The sequence below is a fragment of the Callithrix jacchus genome, chromosome X, assembly GCF_049354715.1.
Source record: "Callithrix jacchus isolate 240 chromosome X, calJac240_pri, whole genome shotgun sequence".
Taxonomy (NCBI): domain Eukaryota; kingdom Metazoa; phylum Chordata; class Mammalia; order Primates; family Cebidae; genus Callithrix; species Callithrix jacchus.
This window is the reverse complement of record NC_133524.1, coordinates 106380481-106399731: the sequence shown is the minus strand read 5'-3', so window position 1 is coordinate 106399731 and position 19251 is coordinate 106380481. Positions and strand designations below refer to the sequence as shown.

The 19251-nt window shown below is 41.6% G+C and overlaps 1 long non-coding RNA gene across 1 annotated transcript; it reads left to right on the top strand.

The window, feature by feature from the left end:
- The first annotated feature begins 11577 nt into the window (after positions 1-11577).
- On the top strand, positions 11578-16781 carry LOC144581139 (uncharacterized). The gene is made up of 2 exons (XR_013531668.1): positions 11578-11976; positions 13936-16781. It is a non-coding gene; the product is annotated as an uncharacterized LOC144581139 (long non-coding RNA).
- Positions 16782-19251: the final 2470 nt, after the last annotated feature.

The window sequence follows — 19251 nt, the reverse complement described above, 5'->3', positions numbered from 1 at the left end:
GTTGTGAGGATCAGTGAGGTACTTTGTGTGGAGACTAGCTATTACCCTGTCTGGCAAGTAAGTCACTCAGTAATTGTTTGCTTTAGGGATATCCCCATTTTCAATTGCAGATATTCATGTTTTAATACTGAGGCAGAAATCAAATCTACCCCCAAGTGGGTTAAATGGGCCAATTTTCTGTTAAATACCCTTTTACTTCTGTAGCCTCAGGTGCAACTGACATCCTGTCCTGCCACAACATAGCAGTAGTGTTATTAGAAACCACACACTTTCATGCAGGGGAGGAAGAAGTAAAGAAAGAAACACAAGCATCTGCTACATGTGTGATTGATTTTCAGATGTGCGCAAGCTGGCAGTTTGTAGTTGCTCTTTTCTTGAAGTGCAACGCCGTCAGAAATCAATATGCTGAAAGCAGTTTTGGAAAGCTAGCTGGGGAACCCCTGGAGAATTCTGAGAGCTATTGGCCACATCCATTCTAGCTTTAGACAAGTCCCCTAACCTGGTACTCTGTTTTTAAGATGAGTGGCCAGGGCACTATCTCCTCCTTGTTACATGTGAAGATAAAGTTATCAACCCCTCCACATGGACAGGCCAAGAGCTTTGATCTTTGTTTCAGTGGTGTAGTCAGCTGGGGAAAGGAGATAAATTTCATCTGACTTGAGATTACTAAGGTGTATTGATAATAATATCCCCTCTTGGGGTGCCAGGATAATTTGCATTTCTTCTGATAATTTTAAAAATAGAAATGGGGTCTTGCTATGTTGCCCAGGCTTGACTCAGACTCCTGGGCTCAAGCGATCCACCCACCTCAGCCTCCCGAGTAGTTGGGACTATAGGCATGCACTATCATTCTGAGCATTCTTGAGGGGAAGCATGGCAGTAGTGATCAGCTTCCAAATTTACACTTAGATCTCAATCTATACCCATTATTAGCAATGATAAAAATAGTAACAGCTATAATGTATTGAGTAGTTATGTGCTAAATTATCTCAACCATGGGGGGAACTGAGGCTTAGAGAGAGGAGGGGTAATTCGATTAAGGTCCCCCTAGCAATGAGTAGAAGGATAAGTTTTCAACATAGATCTGTCTAAATGCAAAGCCTGACCAACTAAGCCCCATATGACTGTGACCCTTGCCCAGAATCTCATATGATCTGTGGCTTGTTCTTGCATGATAACTGACTAGGTGTGGAGGACCAATTTGTGGACAGGAGCACAGTCTCTACTGCTTGGAACTGGGGAATGGAAAATGAAACAGGCTACAGGGGGTTTGAGCCCAGAACCTCAGTCTCACTGTCGCAAGATTTGAATTATCTAAGCACTTGATTATACCTCATCCTACCATGAAAAATGGGTAGGCTCTTTACATACTGCTTCAAATCAGGAAATGATTTAGGTCTTTCAAGGACTCATTTGGCATAGCTGGCATCTGCTTTCAACTTGGGAATTGAATATTGTCAAAGCAATTCTCTCTTGGATGGAGTTCTCAGATATTGATGGATTTGTTTCTAAAGAAACAGACAAAGGCAAAAAGAACAGAGGAGTAAGAGACAGGATGCCCCATTTTGCCCTCAGATTGGCCCTTAGCATGCTAATTACATATATACACCAGGGGTTCCAAAAATGAACATTTTATACTCAGATTCTTAGTTTATCTCCATGCATCCAAGCCACTTTCCAGAGCCTCCCCCAGTTTGTGCTATTCTTTGTGACAGAACCTTAACTTCAGGGCCACTTCCTGCTGCCTTCCTCCATCTCTTGTCTTCATCAACCCTCCATCTGTTCTTTCCTCTGAATTTCATCCCCAGATGCCCTCCTTCCCCTGTGAGGGATACACAGCATGGTGTGCCTGTGACCCACACAACTCGTGATATGCTACCAGTCCACAGTACAATTATAGATTCCATTCCTTTCTATATTTGATATTTCCTTTACTCTGGCTTAGAAGTGTTCGCAGGAACTCTACGTAGACAAAGGTACAATTTTTCATTAAGGCAGGTAAATAATGAGCTGCAGTGGCTACATGAGACTCGGATAGGACTTTCTGTTTTCTCCTTTGGAATGGGTCATTTTTGATAATAGCATTCAACTTTTTTGGGGGTGTGGGGGGAGATGGAGTCTCATTTTGTTGCCCAGGCTAGATCTTTTTTGTTTGTTTTTTGAGACAAGGTCTCACTCTGTTACCTGGACTGGAGTGCAGTGGTACGATCATGGCTCACTGAAGCTTCAACCTTCTGGGCTCAAGCCATCCTCCTCCTCAGCCTTCCAAGTAGCTGGTACTACAAGGGGGAACCACCACATCCAGCTAATTTTGTTTTTAGGTAAAGACAGGGTCTCATTATGTTGTCCAAGCTGACCTTGAACTCCTGGGCTTAAGCAGTCCTCCTACCTCAGCTTCCCAAAGTGCTAAGATTACAGTTGTGAGGCACTGCACCCAGGCTAGATCTTTATATATAGGACTTAGTCTGGAGTATCTAAGGGAAAGAGATCAGTGGATAACCAGGTACAAAAAGTAAAAGTCAAAAGAATTCTGATTCTGAGTGCAGAAATTCTGATTCTGAGTGTAGGCCCTGACTAATATTCAATTGTTTTATTTTTATTTATTTTGAGATGGAGTTTCACTCTTGTTGCCCAGTCTGGAGTGTAATGGCACGATCTCGGCTCACCACAACCTCCACCTCCCACATTCAAGCAATTCTCCTGTCTCAGCCTCCCAAGTAGCTGGGATTACAGGCATGTGCCACCACATCCGGCTAAATTTGTATTTTTAGAAGTGATGAGGTTTCACCGTGTTGGTCACGCTGGTCTGGAACTCCCAACCTCAGCCTCCCAGAGTGTTGGGATTACAGGCGTGAGCCACTGCACCCAGCTATTCAATTTTAAAGTAAAAGAAGCTGGCTGGTCATAGTGGCTCACGCCTATAATCCTAGCACTTTGGACAGCTGAATCGAGAGGATTTCTTGAGTCTAGGAGTTCGAGACCTGCCTGGGCAACATGATGAAACCACACTTCTATGAAAAACATGAAAAAATTAGCTGGCGTGGTGGTGAGTGCCTATAGTCCCAGCTACTTGGGAAGCTGAACTGGGTGGATCGCTTAAGGCCACGAGGTCAAGGCTGCAGTGAGCTGTGACCATGCCCCTGTACTCCAGCCTGAGTGACAGAATGAGACCCTGTCTCAAAAAAAAAAAAAAAAAAAAGTAAAAGAAGAAAATAAGAAAAACAAACCAAACCAAACACACACACACACACACATTAAAGGATGAGGTCTTTCTCATGGCATTGTTTATTCTTCTTTTTGCATCCAACATTTTTTCCCCTCAGTTGGGTCCCCTGCAATCATTAAGAAGGACTGGACATCAACTGACTGGGATCGGTCATGTCAACTCTGAACAGAAAGGAACTCCCCATTTTCTGGCGATTCTAGAAAAAAAGGCTTTCTCAGCATTCTGTGGCCATTTGCATCTTCTGAGCCTCTCTCAACCCTGTTGGCCTCTCTTTTCCTTTCCTTTTGTATCATATCGTGCCAAGATTGGATTTCATCCATTTTTCTATTGGAGACAAACCAGGCTTGCCTGGAAGGAAAACATCCCTGGAGAGATTAGACTCTAATTCTCATTCTTAGCATCTAAAGGCTATGGATTAGATTAAGAAATAAATAACAATACTGGGCTCCAATTGCACTACACAAGCTCTCTTAATGTATGACATTTTTAATGGAGCTGGCTAAGGAGGTTCTTGGAAGCAGATGCTGAGTACTATACTCACTATTCACAGGCTCTGCAAACTGAGCAAAAGGACAAGAGGAATAACTTAGATTTATAGCAGAAAAATTACTTCTGTTTTTTTCTTCTTGCTCTGATGTAAACATTCAAAGTCATAAGTTTTACATTGAAGTGTGTATTTATGCAACCTGGAGGTGGGGTGGGCAGAAATGCTATTTTGTTATAGCTAGCACCTGTGAGTAAAGGGGCCAAATATCTAGCATTAGACAGAAAAAAAGCCTGGGTCTTCACTTCCCGTTTCATTCTGACTCCCTTCCAAATGTCTTTCTTTGCTCCTTCCTTTTCACTTTTATCTTCTTTCTCTTCCCAGCCTGTCTCCTTCAATTTCTCCATTCCTCTGGCCCAGAGAACTATATTTACTTTCAAACACAGCTTGACAATGTTCGAATACTCCTACCTGACTGAGAAACTTTGCAGGTATTTTTATCAGTCTCTCATCATTGACTCAGCTCTCTGGGTCTGCTCACATCTCTGGAGTTAGATATCCCGTCACCCCCAAAGGGCCCATAGGTTTCTCCAATGTCCTAGGGTAACACATCTGAATCTGGCTGGCTCGTAGATACCAAATGGAAAGTGAGGAAAATCACTTGCTTGTGCCTAGAGGAGTCCCTTGGCTGTTCTCTAACCCTGCAGAGAAGCACAGTTGCAGAAGGGTGGCTCTGACATTTCCCTGCTTTCCACGCTCCTTCTTTCTCCAATCTGCCAAGATTCTTGCCTATTCTCTGGGAGGTGAAAAAATACCTGCATAAGTGACTATTGCTTCAAGGATCACTATAACAACCAGCAAAGCAATATTAGAGATTTGTGGAGGATGGACGAGGAAAAATGGAAGGGAGAGAAATAATGATCTCTTCTCCTTGGGTCAGTATTGCAAAAAACTCAAGCAGACACTGGCCTCTCTTATGGAGTCCTCTTAATTCCTATAGTGACAAGTGAAATCAAAAGGGGGAAGAAAGGCACTTAGAAGATAAGATGGAGCCATGATTCATAGATTTAATTCTTCTCCCAACCAAAAGGCAAGTGGAATTGGAAGTATGAATTCTAAGTAAGCCGTTAGTTGAGTATGTGATGGAATATGTAGTGCCAAGTGCCCGGAGCTTCTTCTTTAAAATTTTATAATTTTAATTGTGGTAAAATATACATAACATAAAATTGACCACTTTAGCCATTTTAATTGTACAATTCAGTGATGTTAACTACATTCACATTGTTGTGTAACCATCACTGCTATCCATCTCTAGAACTTTTTCATCATGCCAACCTGAATTAACTCTGTACCCACTTAAACAAAAACTCCCTATTACCCCCTTTCCCTAGTCCCTGGCAACCACTGTTCTACTTTCTGACTCTATGCATTTGACTACTCTAGGTACCTCACATAAGTGCAATCAAAAACATTTGTCTTTTGTGTCTGGTTTATTTCACTTAGCATAATGTCTTCAAGGTTCATCCATGTTATAGCATATATCAGAATTTTTCCTTTTTAAGGATGAATAATATTCCCATGTATGTATGTAGCATCCTTATTCATTCATCAGTTGCTTATACATTAATCAGGATACTTGGGTTGCTTCTACTTTTTGGCTATGGTAAATAATGCTGCTATGAATGTTGGTATACAAATATCTGTTAGAATTTCTGTTTTCTAATTTATTTATTTATTATTTTGAGATGGAGTCTTGCTCTGTTGCCAGGCTAGAGTGCAGTGGCACAATCTCGGCTCACTGCAACCTCTGCCTCCCAGGTTCAAGCGATTCCCCTGCCTTAGCCTCCAGAGTAGCTGGGACTACAGGTGCGCACCACCACACTCAGCTAACTTTTTGTATTTTTAGTAGGCACAGGGTTTCACCATGTTGGCCAGCATGGTCTCGATCTCCTGACCTCGTGATCCAACCACCTTGGCCTCCCAAAGTTCTGGGATTACAGGCATGAGCCACCACGTCCAACTCTATTTTACTTTATTTTATTTTTTGAGACAACATCTGGCTCTATCACCCAGGTTGGAGTGCAGTGGTACAATCTCAGCTCACTGCAACCTCTGCCTCCCGGGCTCAAGCCATTCTCCCGCCTCAGCCTCCTGAGTAGCTGGGACTAAGGGTGTGCAACACAATGTCTGGCTAACTTTTGTACTTTTTGTAGAGACAGGGTTTTGCCATGTTACCCATGCTGGTCTCAAACTCCTCAGCTTAAGTTATCCACCTTCCTCTGCCTCCCAAAGTTCTGGGATTACAGGGGTGAGCCACCACACCTGGCACAGCAAATAATTTTTGAAGGCAGTTCGTGCCAGGAACTATCCTTGGTGTTGGGGATATATCTATGAACTAGACACTATCCCTGTCTTGTCTAGTGTGGGTGATAGGAAATAAATACATAAATATGTATCAGGTTCCATACAAAAAGGAAATAAAGCACAGTAAAAGAGTAAAGAGTAATAGGACACCAAGGTTGTTGTAGATATGGTAGTCATGAAGTCCCTCAGAGAAATGGACACTTGAGGACAGATGGGAAAGAATTGAGGGAATGCAATATGAAGATTTCATAAACATCTCATATGTTAACATATTCATATATACTTCTATGGCATCTTATTTTGTTTTCACCTTTTTTTCCTTTTCCATGCTTTGAAACAAGGTTTTCTGAGTATTTCTTTAATTTAAAAAGCAAGCCATATTTATCAATAAATCAGAAAATACAGAGGAACAAATGAAGCATGTAATCTCACCTGATCTTCCTTTTGCCTCCTTCTCAAGTTCTTTGATAGAGCTTCCTCATCTTCCCTATTTTTTTATTCTTCTTCTTTTATTTTTTTTTTTTTTTTTTGTGACGGAGTCTCACTCTGTCACCCAGGCTGAAATATAGTGGCATGATCTTGGCTCACTGCAACCTCCACCTCCCAGGGAAGCGATTCTTCTGCCTCAGCCTCCTGAGTATCTGGGATTAAAGGCATACACCACCACACCCAGCTAATTTTTGTATTTTTAGTAGAGATAGGGCTTCACCATCTTGGCCAGGCTTACCTTGAACTCCTGACCTCGTGATCCACCCACCTTGGCCTCCCAAAGTGCTGGGAATTCAGGCATGAGTCACCACACCCAGCCTACTTCTTTATTCTTGAGATAATGTCTCAGGCTGGAATGCAGGTGATCCTTCTAGCTCAGCCCCCCAAGTAGCTGGGAACACAGGTGCACACCACCCTGCCCGGGCAATTTTTGTATTTTTTGTAGAGACAGGGTTTTGCCATGTTACCTAGGCTGGTCTCGAACTTCTAGGCTCAAGTGATTCACCTGCCTTAGCCTCCCAGAGTTCTGGGATTATAGCTGTGAGCCACTTCTAAGTGCTGTAGGGCTGCAAGGCTCAACCCTCTACAGTTATCTTTTTCCATATTCATTTATTTGGTGACCATCTTAAACTAAACATATATAAAACTGAACTCTTCATCTAATCCACTTCTACTACCAACTCTTCATTTCTCCATCTTCTTCATAAATGTCAAGTAGATTCTCCCAGTTGCCCAGTCTTAAATCTTAAAATTATCCTGAACTCCTCTCTTTTTCATTGTCTTTACCTTTGACATATATCCAAAAGCTCACAAGTTACCCCCATGACCATATCCTCTGCTCCCACCTAGCCTAAGCCATCATTTCTTGCAAGGTTCTTTCATCAGTTTTCTTACTAGTCTCCCTGCCTGCACCTGTGCCTATAATGGATAGTTCTGCCCAGAGAAGCTAGTGTCAGTTGTTTCACAGGGTTAAATCAGTCCATGTCCCTCCTCTGCTCTAAAATCAACAATGACTCCCACCCTACTCCAAATAAAACCACAAATCTCTCCCATAACCTCTTTGTCTTCTATAATACTTCTCTAAAATTCTCTTTAATCCCTACCATTGCTTGGGAAATCTATCTCTCACTCTCCTCCACTCAGTGCCCTGACCTCTTGGTTCTTTTTGGGGTATGTGAATGTCTGGAGATTCTTTTATTTATTTATTTTTTTGGTGTTCCTGGGTCTGGAGATTCTTAATGGGTATTGTCACAGTAGCACAATAGCATGGTAAGTGAGAGTAAGAGGCTTTGAAGTAAGAGAGATTTGGTTCAAATCCTGGCTCCTTCATTTACTTGCTCCCCTTGTGCCCTTAATCCCATCTCTTCTTACCTGCTTGAGAACATAACTCCAGGTATTCCCACCTCTGTCTCGCATCAGTAATTTCTTCTTCTCTACATGCTATAGTATCTACTATTTTTAAGAAAATAAAGTCCTCCCTTCACCTCCCATCCTCCTCCAGCTTCTATTCATTTCTCTTCTCCCCGTTACAGTAAAATTCCTTGAAAGAGTTGTCTATACTCACAGCTTCCAATTCTTCTGTTTCTCTCTTATACTGTCTCCAAAGAGGTTTTTGCCTATATCACTCCACTAAAATAGCTCTTTCTGATGTCGCAAATGAACCTCCGTGTTGTCATCAAGTAAGTTTTAATCCTCGTGTGCTTAATATTTCAGCAGTATTCTAAACAGTTGAACCCTCCCTCTTTCTTGAAACACTTTATCCCCATGGCTTTTAGGATGGCATTTTCTTTTTCTTTTTTTTTTTTTTTTTGACACGGAGTCTTGCTCTGTCAGCAGTCTGGAGTGCAGTGGCGCAATCTTGGCTCACTGCAACTTCCGCCTCCTGAGTTCAAGCGATTCTTCTGCCTCAGCCTCCGGAGTAGCTCGGACCACAGGTGCGTGCCACCATGCCCGGCTAATTTTTTTGTATTTTTAATAGAGACGGGGTTTCACCCCGTGTTGGCCAGGATGGTCTCGATCTCTTGACTTCGTGATCTGCCCGCCTCGGCCTCCCAAAGTGCTGGGATTACAGGCGTGAGCCACTGCGCCCGGCCTAGGATAGCATTTTCTTACCGGGTACCTTACTGGCTGTCCCTATTCAGTATCCTTTGTTAATTTCTCCTCACATTCCTGACCGCTAACCATTAGTGTGCCCCACAATTCAGATCTTGGATTGTTTCTCTTCTTTATTCAGTAGTCTCCCCTTACCCACGGTTTCACTTTACATGATTTCAGTCACTCACAGTTAACTGTAGTATGAAAGTATTAAATAGAAAACTACGGAAATAATGTACAAATTTGAAATTAGTCTTCAACTTTTATAGCCTAATGCTACATCGTAATTCCTATGTCATCCACCTCATTACATCTCATCGTGTAGGCATTTTATCATCTCACACCATCACAAGAAGAGTGAGTACAGTATAAAAAAAGTATTTTGAGAGAGAGATAGAGACCACATTCATATAACTTTTATTTGAGTATATTTTTATAATAGTTCAATTTTATTATTAGTTATTGTTAATATCTTATTATGCCCAATTTATCAATTTAAATTTCATTTATAAATTAAACTATTTTTCTTTTTTTCCACAAGAAGATTCAGAAGAGTTATACATTTAACTTTGTCCTATACATAGATATGTGTAAGACAAAGCATAGTGTGTGTAAGGTTTCATACTATTTGAGGATTTAGGCATCCACTGGGAGTCTTAGAACATGTCTCCCATGGATAAAGAGGTGCAACTCTACTCTTTCCCTGGATAATCTCACCCAGTCCCATGACTTTAACTACCATATGTACACTGAAGACTTCCATATTTATATCTGCACTTCAGACTTCTCTCAATTCCAGATGCATCTATCCAACAGTTTACTCAACATTTCCTCTTGGAAATCTAATAGGCATCTTAAATGTAACATGTTTGCTATAGTTTGAATATATATGTACATTAAAAGCTAATCACCAAGGTGATGGTATTTGAAGGTGGTGCTTCTGGAAGGTGATTAAGTCATGAGGGCTTCACTCTCATGAATGGAATTGGTGCCCTTACAGTAGAGGCTTCAGAGAGCTGCCTCCCCACTTTTCTGTGCCCTTCTATTTCTTCTGCCATGTGAGAACGCAACATTCATTGGAAGCAGAGACTAGGCCCTTACCAGACACCAACCCTTCCAATGCCTTTATCTTGAATTTCTCAGACTCCAGAATGCTAAGAAATTCATTTTTATTATATAAATTATCTGGTCTCAGGTATTTTGTTATAGCAGCAGAAACAGACTCAGACAATGTTTAAAGAGAAAACACAATTACCCTCTCTACAAACCGGATTCGTCTCCAAATCCTGTCCATTTCTCTTGATGGCAGCTTTACCGTTCCAGTTGCTGAAATCAAAAGCCTTGGAGTCATCCTTAGCTCATTTTCCTCTCACACTCCATACCCAAGATATCTGCAAAATATGTTACACTTTTCTTCAAAACATCATCAGAGCTGGGCACAGTGCATGCACCTATAGTCTCCACTACTCAGGAGGCTGAGACAGGAGGATCACCTGAGCTCAGGAGTTCCAGTCCAGCCTGGGCAACAAATGAGACAGTGTCTCTTAAAAAAATCAGAATCTGATCAGTTCTTCCCACCTCAATCACCACCAACTTGATCCACACCACTATCCTCTTTCACCTGGATTACTGCAACAGCTTTCCACCTGATCTCTTTGTTTTTGCTTTTACTCCCTTAAAGCCTATTCTTACTTAACATGGCAACTGCAGTGACCCATTTAAAATTTAAGTTTGATTACATCATTCCTCACTGAATATCTTCCAAGTATCTCAATTTCAATCAGAGTAAAAGCCAGCATCCATATAATAACCTGCAAGCCCCACCTGATTTAGCACCTGCATTGTTCACACTGCTTTCCTACTCTGTTCCAGTCACTCTGGTCTCCTTGCTGTTCCTTAAACATGCCACATGTTCCCACTTTGGAGCCATTGTACTGGCTATTCCTCTGCCTGGAAAACACTGCCCCTGGATATCCATATGGATTGCTCCTTGGCTTCCTGCAGGTATCTGCCCAGATGCCTTCTCCTCAGAGAGTCCTTCTCTGATCATCCTTCTATATCCACACACACCAACACTCTCTTCTCCCTTTACCCACTTTACTGTTTCTCTTGAAAAAATCATCATCCGCTATCTTATTATTTTATGTAATTTCTGTCTCCTCCTCCTAGAATGTAAACTTCTAGCAGGACTTTGTTTTATTCACTGCTCTACTCACCAGCATTTCTTTCTTTATTTATTTAAGTTTTAAGGCACAGAGAGTTTAATAGGCAAGAAAGAAGGGAGGAGGGCAGAAGGAAGAAGATCCCCTGTACAGAGAAAGAAGGAGGGAGGCTCCAAAGCTGAAAGAGGGAACCCCATCTGCCATGAATACCAGCCAGGCATATATACAGAGGCTAGAGTAGGCAGTGTCTGATTTGCATAGGGCTCAGGGTATTGGTTTCACTAGGCATGTCATTCACAGAGCCTGCAAAAAAGCTGGCCCTCCCACCTTAGCTTTTAATATGCAAATGTAGGGCGCCATGATGTTCTACACACCTGGGGATATGTGGGGGCTGCCATGTTGCCAGGAACATGTGGGGCAAGGGCAAGAAGGCCATGTTGGGTGGACCCAGTTTCTTTTTTCTTTTCTTTTTTTTATTGTACTTTAGGTTCTGGGGTACATGTGCAGATCATGCAGGGTTGGTGCATAGGTACATCCATGGCAAGGTGGTTTGCTGCCTCCATCCCCCCATCACCTATATCTGGCATTTCTCCCCATGTTATTCCTCCCCGACCTCCCCACCCCACCCCACCCCCCGCTGTCCCTCCTCTAGCCCTCCAACAGACCCCAGTGTGTGATGCTCCCCTTCCTGTGTCCATGTGTTCTCATTGTTCAACATCCATCTATGAGTGAGAACATGCAGTGTTTTATTTTCTATTCTTATGTCAGTTTGCTGAGAATGATGGTTTCCAGATTCATCCATGTCCCTACAAAGGACATGGACTCATCGTTTTTTGTGGCTGCATAGTATTTCATGGTGGACCCAGTTTCTAAAGACTGGCATTTGCATATTAAGGGTTGCCAACCAGGCTCTAAGAGCTGGGGCTTTACAATAAACTTTTCTGGAGATGCTTTAAAAAATGAAAATTTCCCAAGGACCCCTTTTCTTCTCTATCTGCCTCAAATAATTTCTTTTCTTTCTTTTTTTTTTTGAGATGAAGTTTCCTTCTTGTTATCCAGGCTGGAGTGCAATGGTGCAATCTCAGCTCACCGCAACCTCTGCCTCCCGGGTTCAAGCAATTCTCCTGCCTCAGCCTCCCGAGTAGCTGGGACTACAGGTGTGTGCCACCATGCCAAGTTAATTTTTGTATTTTTAGTATAGACAGGGTTTCACCATGTTGACTAGGATGGTCTAGATCTCTTGACCTCGTGATCCACCTGCCTTGGCCTCCCAAAGTGCTGGGATTATAGGCATGAGCCACTGTGCCCGGCCAATAATTACTTAATAACTCCTACCACATTCCCCACTGTGGAGATATCACACTAACTGCTGTTAGAGGGTTTTGGGTGATGACTCTTTATGGCTACTTCCTGCTGAAAAAGGATGTCGAATGGGAAACAACAGTTAGGACTCCTCCTGGTGTAGATTTAAGAGTCCTCAGAAGACTGGCGTGTTCATGAGTGGTTCAGTTTGCAGCATCATTTGGAGTTTGATTGCTTCTAGGCGAGAAGAAGTAACTAGAGTTATAGTATTGAGTATACAGGGTCCAGATATTTATACAAGACATACAAGCAAGAGAGGGCTTAATAAAGGGGTTAACCAATTCCATAAAGAAGACTCTCTACTCACTAGCACTTAGAATAGTGCCTGGCACATAATATTCAATTAATATTTGCTAAATTAATGAGTGAATTGATGAACAAATCTCTACAAAGACCCCTCCAAACAGATAGTGTTTATAGAACAAGTCTTTGGTAATACTTAGGCAAAGTAACTAAAACATCCAGCTCACCCCAAAATAAGCAGATACACATCTCAATGAGGAGATGTGTTAGAATAAATATTGACAATTCTGCATCTCTTTTTTTATGTCTGGTCCTTATACCTGGAAGTAGGGATATAAGTCTTTATTTTACAGGTAAAGAAAGTGATGAGGCACAGAGATTTTAAGAAACTTCCAAGGCCACCCTTCAACAAATATTTATTAATCACTTACCATCTGCCACAAACAGTTCTGGGTACTGAAAATACAGCAGTGAACAACACACATGGATTGCCTATGCTTCCAGGAACTTAAATTACAACTGAGTAAATGATCTTATAAGCAAGACACTGAAGTGTACTTTCATTGACTTGGTAGTGGATCAGCGGATAGCCCTAAAACAGATACCTGTTAGATGGAGATCCTGATCCAGTACGTCTAGGGTAGGGCCCAATTTTCTGCATTTCTAAAAAGCTCCTAGGCACTGCTGGTTCTGTTGGTCCAGGGACCACACTTTGGACAGGGTCCTAGTGTAAAATACACTATCAAGGGAACAGAAAATCTACTAGGCCCCAATCCTTTTGTATAACACAGTCTAGATAGAAAGGTAAATTACAGCAAGTCAAGCAAATTTCAAGGGACCAAGACTTGGGATATCCTGACAGGTGTGTTAAACATGGTGGTGGAAATTCTAGAAGCAGCTGGTGTTCAGAGATTCTGCAGAGCAGGCAGGATTAGGGAAGTTAATCACAAGGCTGCATGGTTACAGACACTAGAGAAAAATTCTAATTTCTGGGGAGAGGGAGAAAAAGCACTAGAAAGAATAAGGGAGACTCCTAGTTATAGGAAACTATCAGGGCCCAAACAGATGCCCAGGAACAAAAGGCCAGAATCAGAGCAGACCTATAAGATGGGGGCTTGGATTCAGGATCAAGGCTGAAGTCATTACTATGGTGTCATAACAAAACTTTTCTTGAACCTGAGCATTGAACTGAAAGCCCTTATATTCTTGCTGGAAGGCAGGATTAGTTCCAGAGATGGGGTAGCGCTCACTGCACCTGTGGATTGGGATCAAGTGGCTCCAAGGGAGACCAGTGAAGGGGATTTGATTCTACGAATAATGGGGTTTTGGAGACAGGGAACCAAGCAGATTCTACACTGTTTCTATCAGGAATTCTTGGAACTCACAGAGAGACATAAAGTGTATTAGTCTTTGTTTTGAATGGCATGGTCCAAAAAGAGAGAAATTTCATATTGATGATTCACCAGAGATAATGAAAAAAAGCCCCCACTGATTTCTCTCTTATCTGTCAGGATGAAACACACTTGGATATGAAGAATATTAAACTAATATTGGGAAAGAAGAGATGGCAGAGATATGTTGAAAGTAGACTGATGGAAGAGACTGACAAAAGCAGAAAAATGAATCTGCTATTTACAAACTACGTCCCCAAAGAGATAAAGAGAAATGCTGGAGAAACCCAAGGAATCTAGAATCTAACACTACAAATATCACACCAGTCTGCACATTAGTGTGCACCAACTGAACTTTGCAAAGAAGGACGACTAAGCCCCAGTTTCCTGGAAACTCACTGAACAGACAGGCCAAAAGAGCCTTCAAAACAAGCCAGAAAAGGAGTGTGGCCCTGCTGACTTGGAGCTGTACACCAGGAGCAATACTGGTTAACAGCATGCCTTCTATAGCCAGAAAAACAAGAGTCCAATATCCAGTTCTGCCACTTAACTTCTCTGGGCCTCAGTTGTCTCACCTATAAATAGGGATAATAATAAAATAACCTACACCACAAAGGTGGGCCAAAATTAAATTACTCAATGTACATAAAGTGCTTGGAACAGTGCTGGACACATTGCCAGTGTTTGATAGGTTTTAGTCATTAATGTTGTTGCTGTTGCTGCAGCAAGAATGCGCTGGAAGTGATGTGAAGTCTAAACTTCTCATTTACAAGAAAACAGCATGAGATCCAGAGAGAAGTCGGGGGTAGCTCCAGGTCACCAGCAAGCTCATAGCAGAGCTCAGAACAGAAACCAGATCTCTTGAGTTCTATGCTCTTTCTACTATACAACATTAACTTTCAGAAGGGTGGCTTCCTAACTTCTTAGATCACATTCCACAGGGGGAAAAAAGAGAAAATCTCAAACATGGTATTACATGCTTTGTATAGAAAAACAAAAATAAGGATGACAACAGATTTTTCATGAGAAATGATGCAGGGACTCCATGTTTGGGTCCCGTTCCATGAACACTCTGTGGAAGCCATCTTTCTCTTTCCTGGATTTCCCCTCTGGGGTCCCCTTCCACACTCTCTTGTGGAAGCCTGTCTTCCGCTCCTAAACTCCAGCTGTCTCTACTCCCTTTCACTCAGTGTGTAAGCTGCTTTCCTCTCCTGGATCCCATCTTTCTGGATTCTCTCACTCAGCGTGAGAGTTAGCTGTTTCTTTCTCTCCCCTCCTGTTTCTCTCTCTCTCTAAATAAATCACTTTCTACAAACAACAACAACAACAACAAAAAGAGAAATGATGCAAATGAGAGGACAGTGAAGCAACATCTTTAAAGCACTGAAAAAAATGTCAGGTTGGAATTCCATACCAAGTGAAAATATGTCTCAAAAATGAAAGCAGAGGATAGTGGCACTTCTGCTTTAGGGAAGATGGAGTTGATGTATTTTTCCCTGATCCTCCTGCCAAGTACAACAAAAGTCCTTGAAATTATATACAAAACAAATCTGAAAAGGTAGAGAGAAGAAGGCAGACTGGCTAGAAACCTGGGGACCCAAGGAACCACAAAGTGGTGAGTTCCCTTTTGGGTTTCCCTTTTGCTTCATATATCCTGGACTTGGAGCTGAAGAAACCTGCAACCTAGAGATGGTTACGAGTTCAGAGAAAAATTCCTGCTCCCTCTAGTTAGGGGATCAGGAAATGGGCGCCTAGCAAGACAGTAAACTTTTTTTTTTTTTTGAGACAGAGTCTTACACTGTCACCTAGTCTGTAGTGCAGTGGTGTGATCTCGGCTTACTGCAATCTCCTCCTCCTGAGTTCAAGCAATTCTCCTGCCTCAGCCTCCCGAGTAGCTGGGACTACAGGCATGTGCCATTGCACCCAGCTAATTTTTTTGTATCTTTTAATAGAGACGGGGTTTCATCATGTTGGCCAGGATGGTCTCGATCTCCTGACCTCGTGATCTGCCTGCCTCGGCCTCCCAAAGTGCTGGGATTACAGGCATGAGCCACTGCGCCTGGCCAAGACAGTAAACTTTTATGCAGTAACCACTCCACTTCAACCAAGTGCCACTGAAAAATATGATGCCACCCCCACCTATACCAGCAGAGACTGAGTGGTAAGCCTAGACTTCCAGTTTCATGGGGCTATAATGAGTTGTCCCAATGCCCCTGCTGGAGAGGTGTCAGAGTAGCCACCTAGGACTTTAATTCCTGCTGGATTATAAGAATCCAACCCTCCATACATACACAGTGTCAGTGGGAACTATGTGGGGAGTCTGGGTTTCTACCCCAACCAGCAGTAAAATGTGCCTGTTTATCCTCTAGGGTAAGGTGAGAGGAGGCCTATTGGAAAGTTAGGATGACAATGAATGGTAACAAGGTCATCTCCTCCTTGTGGTCTGAATGGAGGCCATGTGGACAGCATTAAAAAGGCACTCATATATCTCTCGGCCAGGTACATATCAATAGAGATCTAGTGGGGTGCTGGAATTCTCATTTCTACCTGCCGCTAATACATAGCCCTCACTCTTGGTGTCAACAGAGGTTGAGTAGGGGACTTGGACTACTGCCTCTACATGGCAGTAATATGGCAGAACACAACCCTTCATTTTCTGAAAAAAAAGCCAGCTCAAACAGAAGTTTAAAGATAGTCAGTTTCATAAGATAAAATCTAAAATATCCAAGTTGCAATCAAAAATTACTTATCATACCAAGAGTTAGGAATATCTCAAATTGAATGTGAAAAAAAAATCAATAGATGCTCACACCAATTTGGCAGATGTGTCAGAATTATCTGACAGAGTTTGGAGCAGTAATCATAAAAATGCTTCAATAAGCAATTATAAACCTGATTAAAACAAATGAAAAACTAGAAAGTTTCAGAAAAGAACCAGAAGATATTAAAAAAAAATTGATATTTTAGAACTAGAAAATATAATAAGCAAAATTAAGAAACCCTCAATGGATGGGTTCAACAACAAAATGGAGAGGGCAGAGAAATAATCTGCAAGCTGGAAGTTAGAAAAATAGAAATTACCCAATCTGAACAACAGAGAGAAAATATACTGGAAAAAAATGAACAGTGCCTCAGAGCACCTAATAACAGAGCTTCAAAACACATGAAGCAAAAACTATTCAAATTTCAAAGATAGGTCATTACACAATTCTAGTTGGATGTTTCAATACCCACCCTTAATAATTCATAGAACAAGCAGAAAGAACATCAGTGAGGACATAGTTCAATTCATTATCAATCAACTGGATCTAATTGACACTTATAGAATGCTTCAGCCCACAACAGCAGAATGCATATCCTTTTCAAGTACACATGGAATGTTTATCAACATAGACCATATTCTGGGCCATACAATAAATCTCAATAATTTAAAGACATTTAAGTCATAGAAAACATATTCTCTGACCACTGTGAAATTATATGAGACATCAATAAAAAAAAAAAAAGATCTAGGAAAATCTCCATGCATTTGAAAATTGAATAACACCTTTCTTACATGACTAATCAGCCAAAGAAGAAGTCAAAGCGTCGTTAGAAGATGTTCTGAACAAAATAGAAACAAAAACACAACATATCAAAATGTGTAGTATGTTGCCAAAGCAGTATGGAGGGAGAAATTTACAGTACTTAACATTTGTACTAGAAAAGAAAGAAAGTATCAAATGTCAGCTTCCTCCTTAAGACACTAGAAAAAGAGGCTGGGGCACAGTGGCTCACACCTGTAATCCCAGAACTTTGGGAGGCAAGGCAGGAGAATCACTTGAGTCCCAAAGTTCAAGACCAGCCTGGGAAACCCAGCAAGACTCCATCTCTCCAAAAAAATGTAAAACCTCAGCCAAGAGTGATGGCACACACCTGCAGTCCTAGCTATTCAGGAAGCGAAGGCAAGAGGACTTGAGCCCAAGAGTTTGAGGTTGCAGTGTGTCATGATTGTGCCACTGCACTCTAGACTAGGCAATAGAGACCCTGACACACACACACACACACACACACACACACACACACACACACTCTAAACCAAACCAAAAAAATTAGGAAAAAAAAAGAGAATACAAAGCCTAAATTAAGTAGAAGAAATGAAATACTGAAAACTGAACCAGTTAAAAAAAATGAAGTAGAAAACATAAAAGGAATGCAGAAAATTAATGAAAACAAAAGCTGGGTTGGGGGGTTGAGTGAGGGCATGGAGTCTCACTCTGTGACCCAGGCTGGAGCACAGTGGCATGATCTTTGCTCAGTGCAATCTTCGCTTCCCAATTCAAGTGATTCTCCTGCCTCAGCCTCCCAAGTATCTGGGATTACAGACTCCCGCCACCATGCCTGGCTAATTTTTTTTTTTTGTATTTTTAGTAGAGGCAGGGTTTCACTATGTGGGTCAGGCTGGTCTCAAACTCCTGGCCTCATGTGACCCATCTGTACCTCCCAAAGTGCTGGGATTACAGGCATGAGCCACTATACCAAGCCCAAAAGCTGATATTTTGACAGAAAAAAAAAGATAAACTTTTATTCAGACTGATCAGGAAAAAAAATAATTGCCTATTAATGAAAGAGGCAATATCTAGTACAAATATTAAAAAGAAAATAAAGGAATATTATAAACAACTTATTCCTAAAAAGTCAACACTTTGCTGGGAGCAGCAGCTCATGCCTGTAATCCAGACACTTTTGGATGCCGAGGCAGGAGGAACACTTGAGCCTAGAAGAGACTAGCCTGGGCAACATAGCAGGACTCCATCTCTACAAAACTTTTTTAAAAAAATTAGCCAGGCGTGGTGGCATGCACCTGTAGTCCCAGCTACTTGAAAGGCTGAGACAGGAGGATCACTTGAACCTGGGAGATCAAGGCTGAAATGGGCCATGATTGCACCACTGCACTCCAGCCTGGGTGACAGAGCAAGACACTGTCTAAAATGAGTAAATAAATAAATCAACACCTAGATTAAATGTACACATTTCTTGAAAGACACAATCTATGAAAGCTCACTCAAGAAGTAGATAACTTGAATAACACTAGATATGTTACAGAAATTGAATTAATCGTTAAAACTCTTTTCCTATGAAAACTCTAAGCCTAGATTTCCTTGCTTATGAATTCTGCCAAATGTTTAAGGAAGAAATATGAACAATGTTACCCAAACCCTTCCAGAAAATTGAAGAGGAGGAAATCTTTCCAAGCTCATTTGATGAGAAAAGCATTACCCTAATACCAAAACCAGACAAAGTTGGTATAAGCAAAGAAAACTGCAGACCAAAATCCCTCATGAACTTAGATGCAAAGATTCTAAACCAAATGTTAGCAAATTGAATCCAGTAATATGAAAAACAGGATAATGTGTTATGACAAATTGGGGTTTGTATCAGTAATGTAAAATTGTT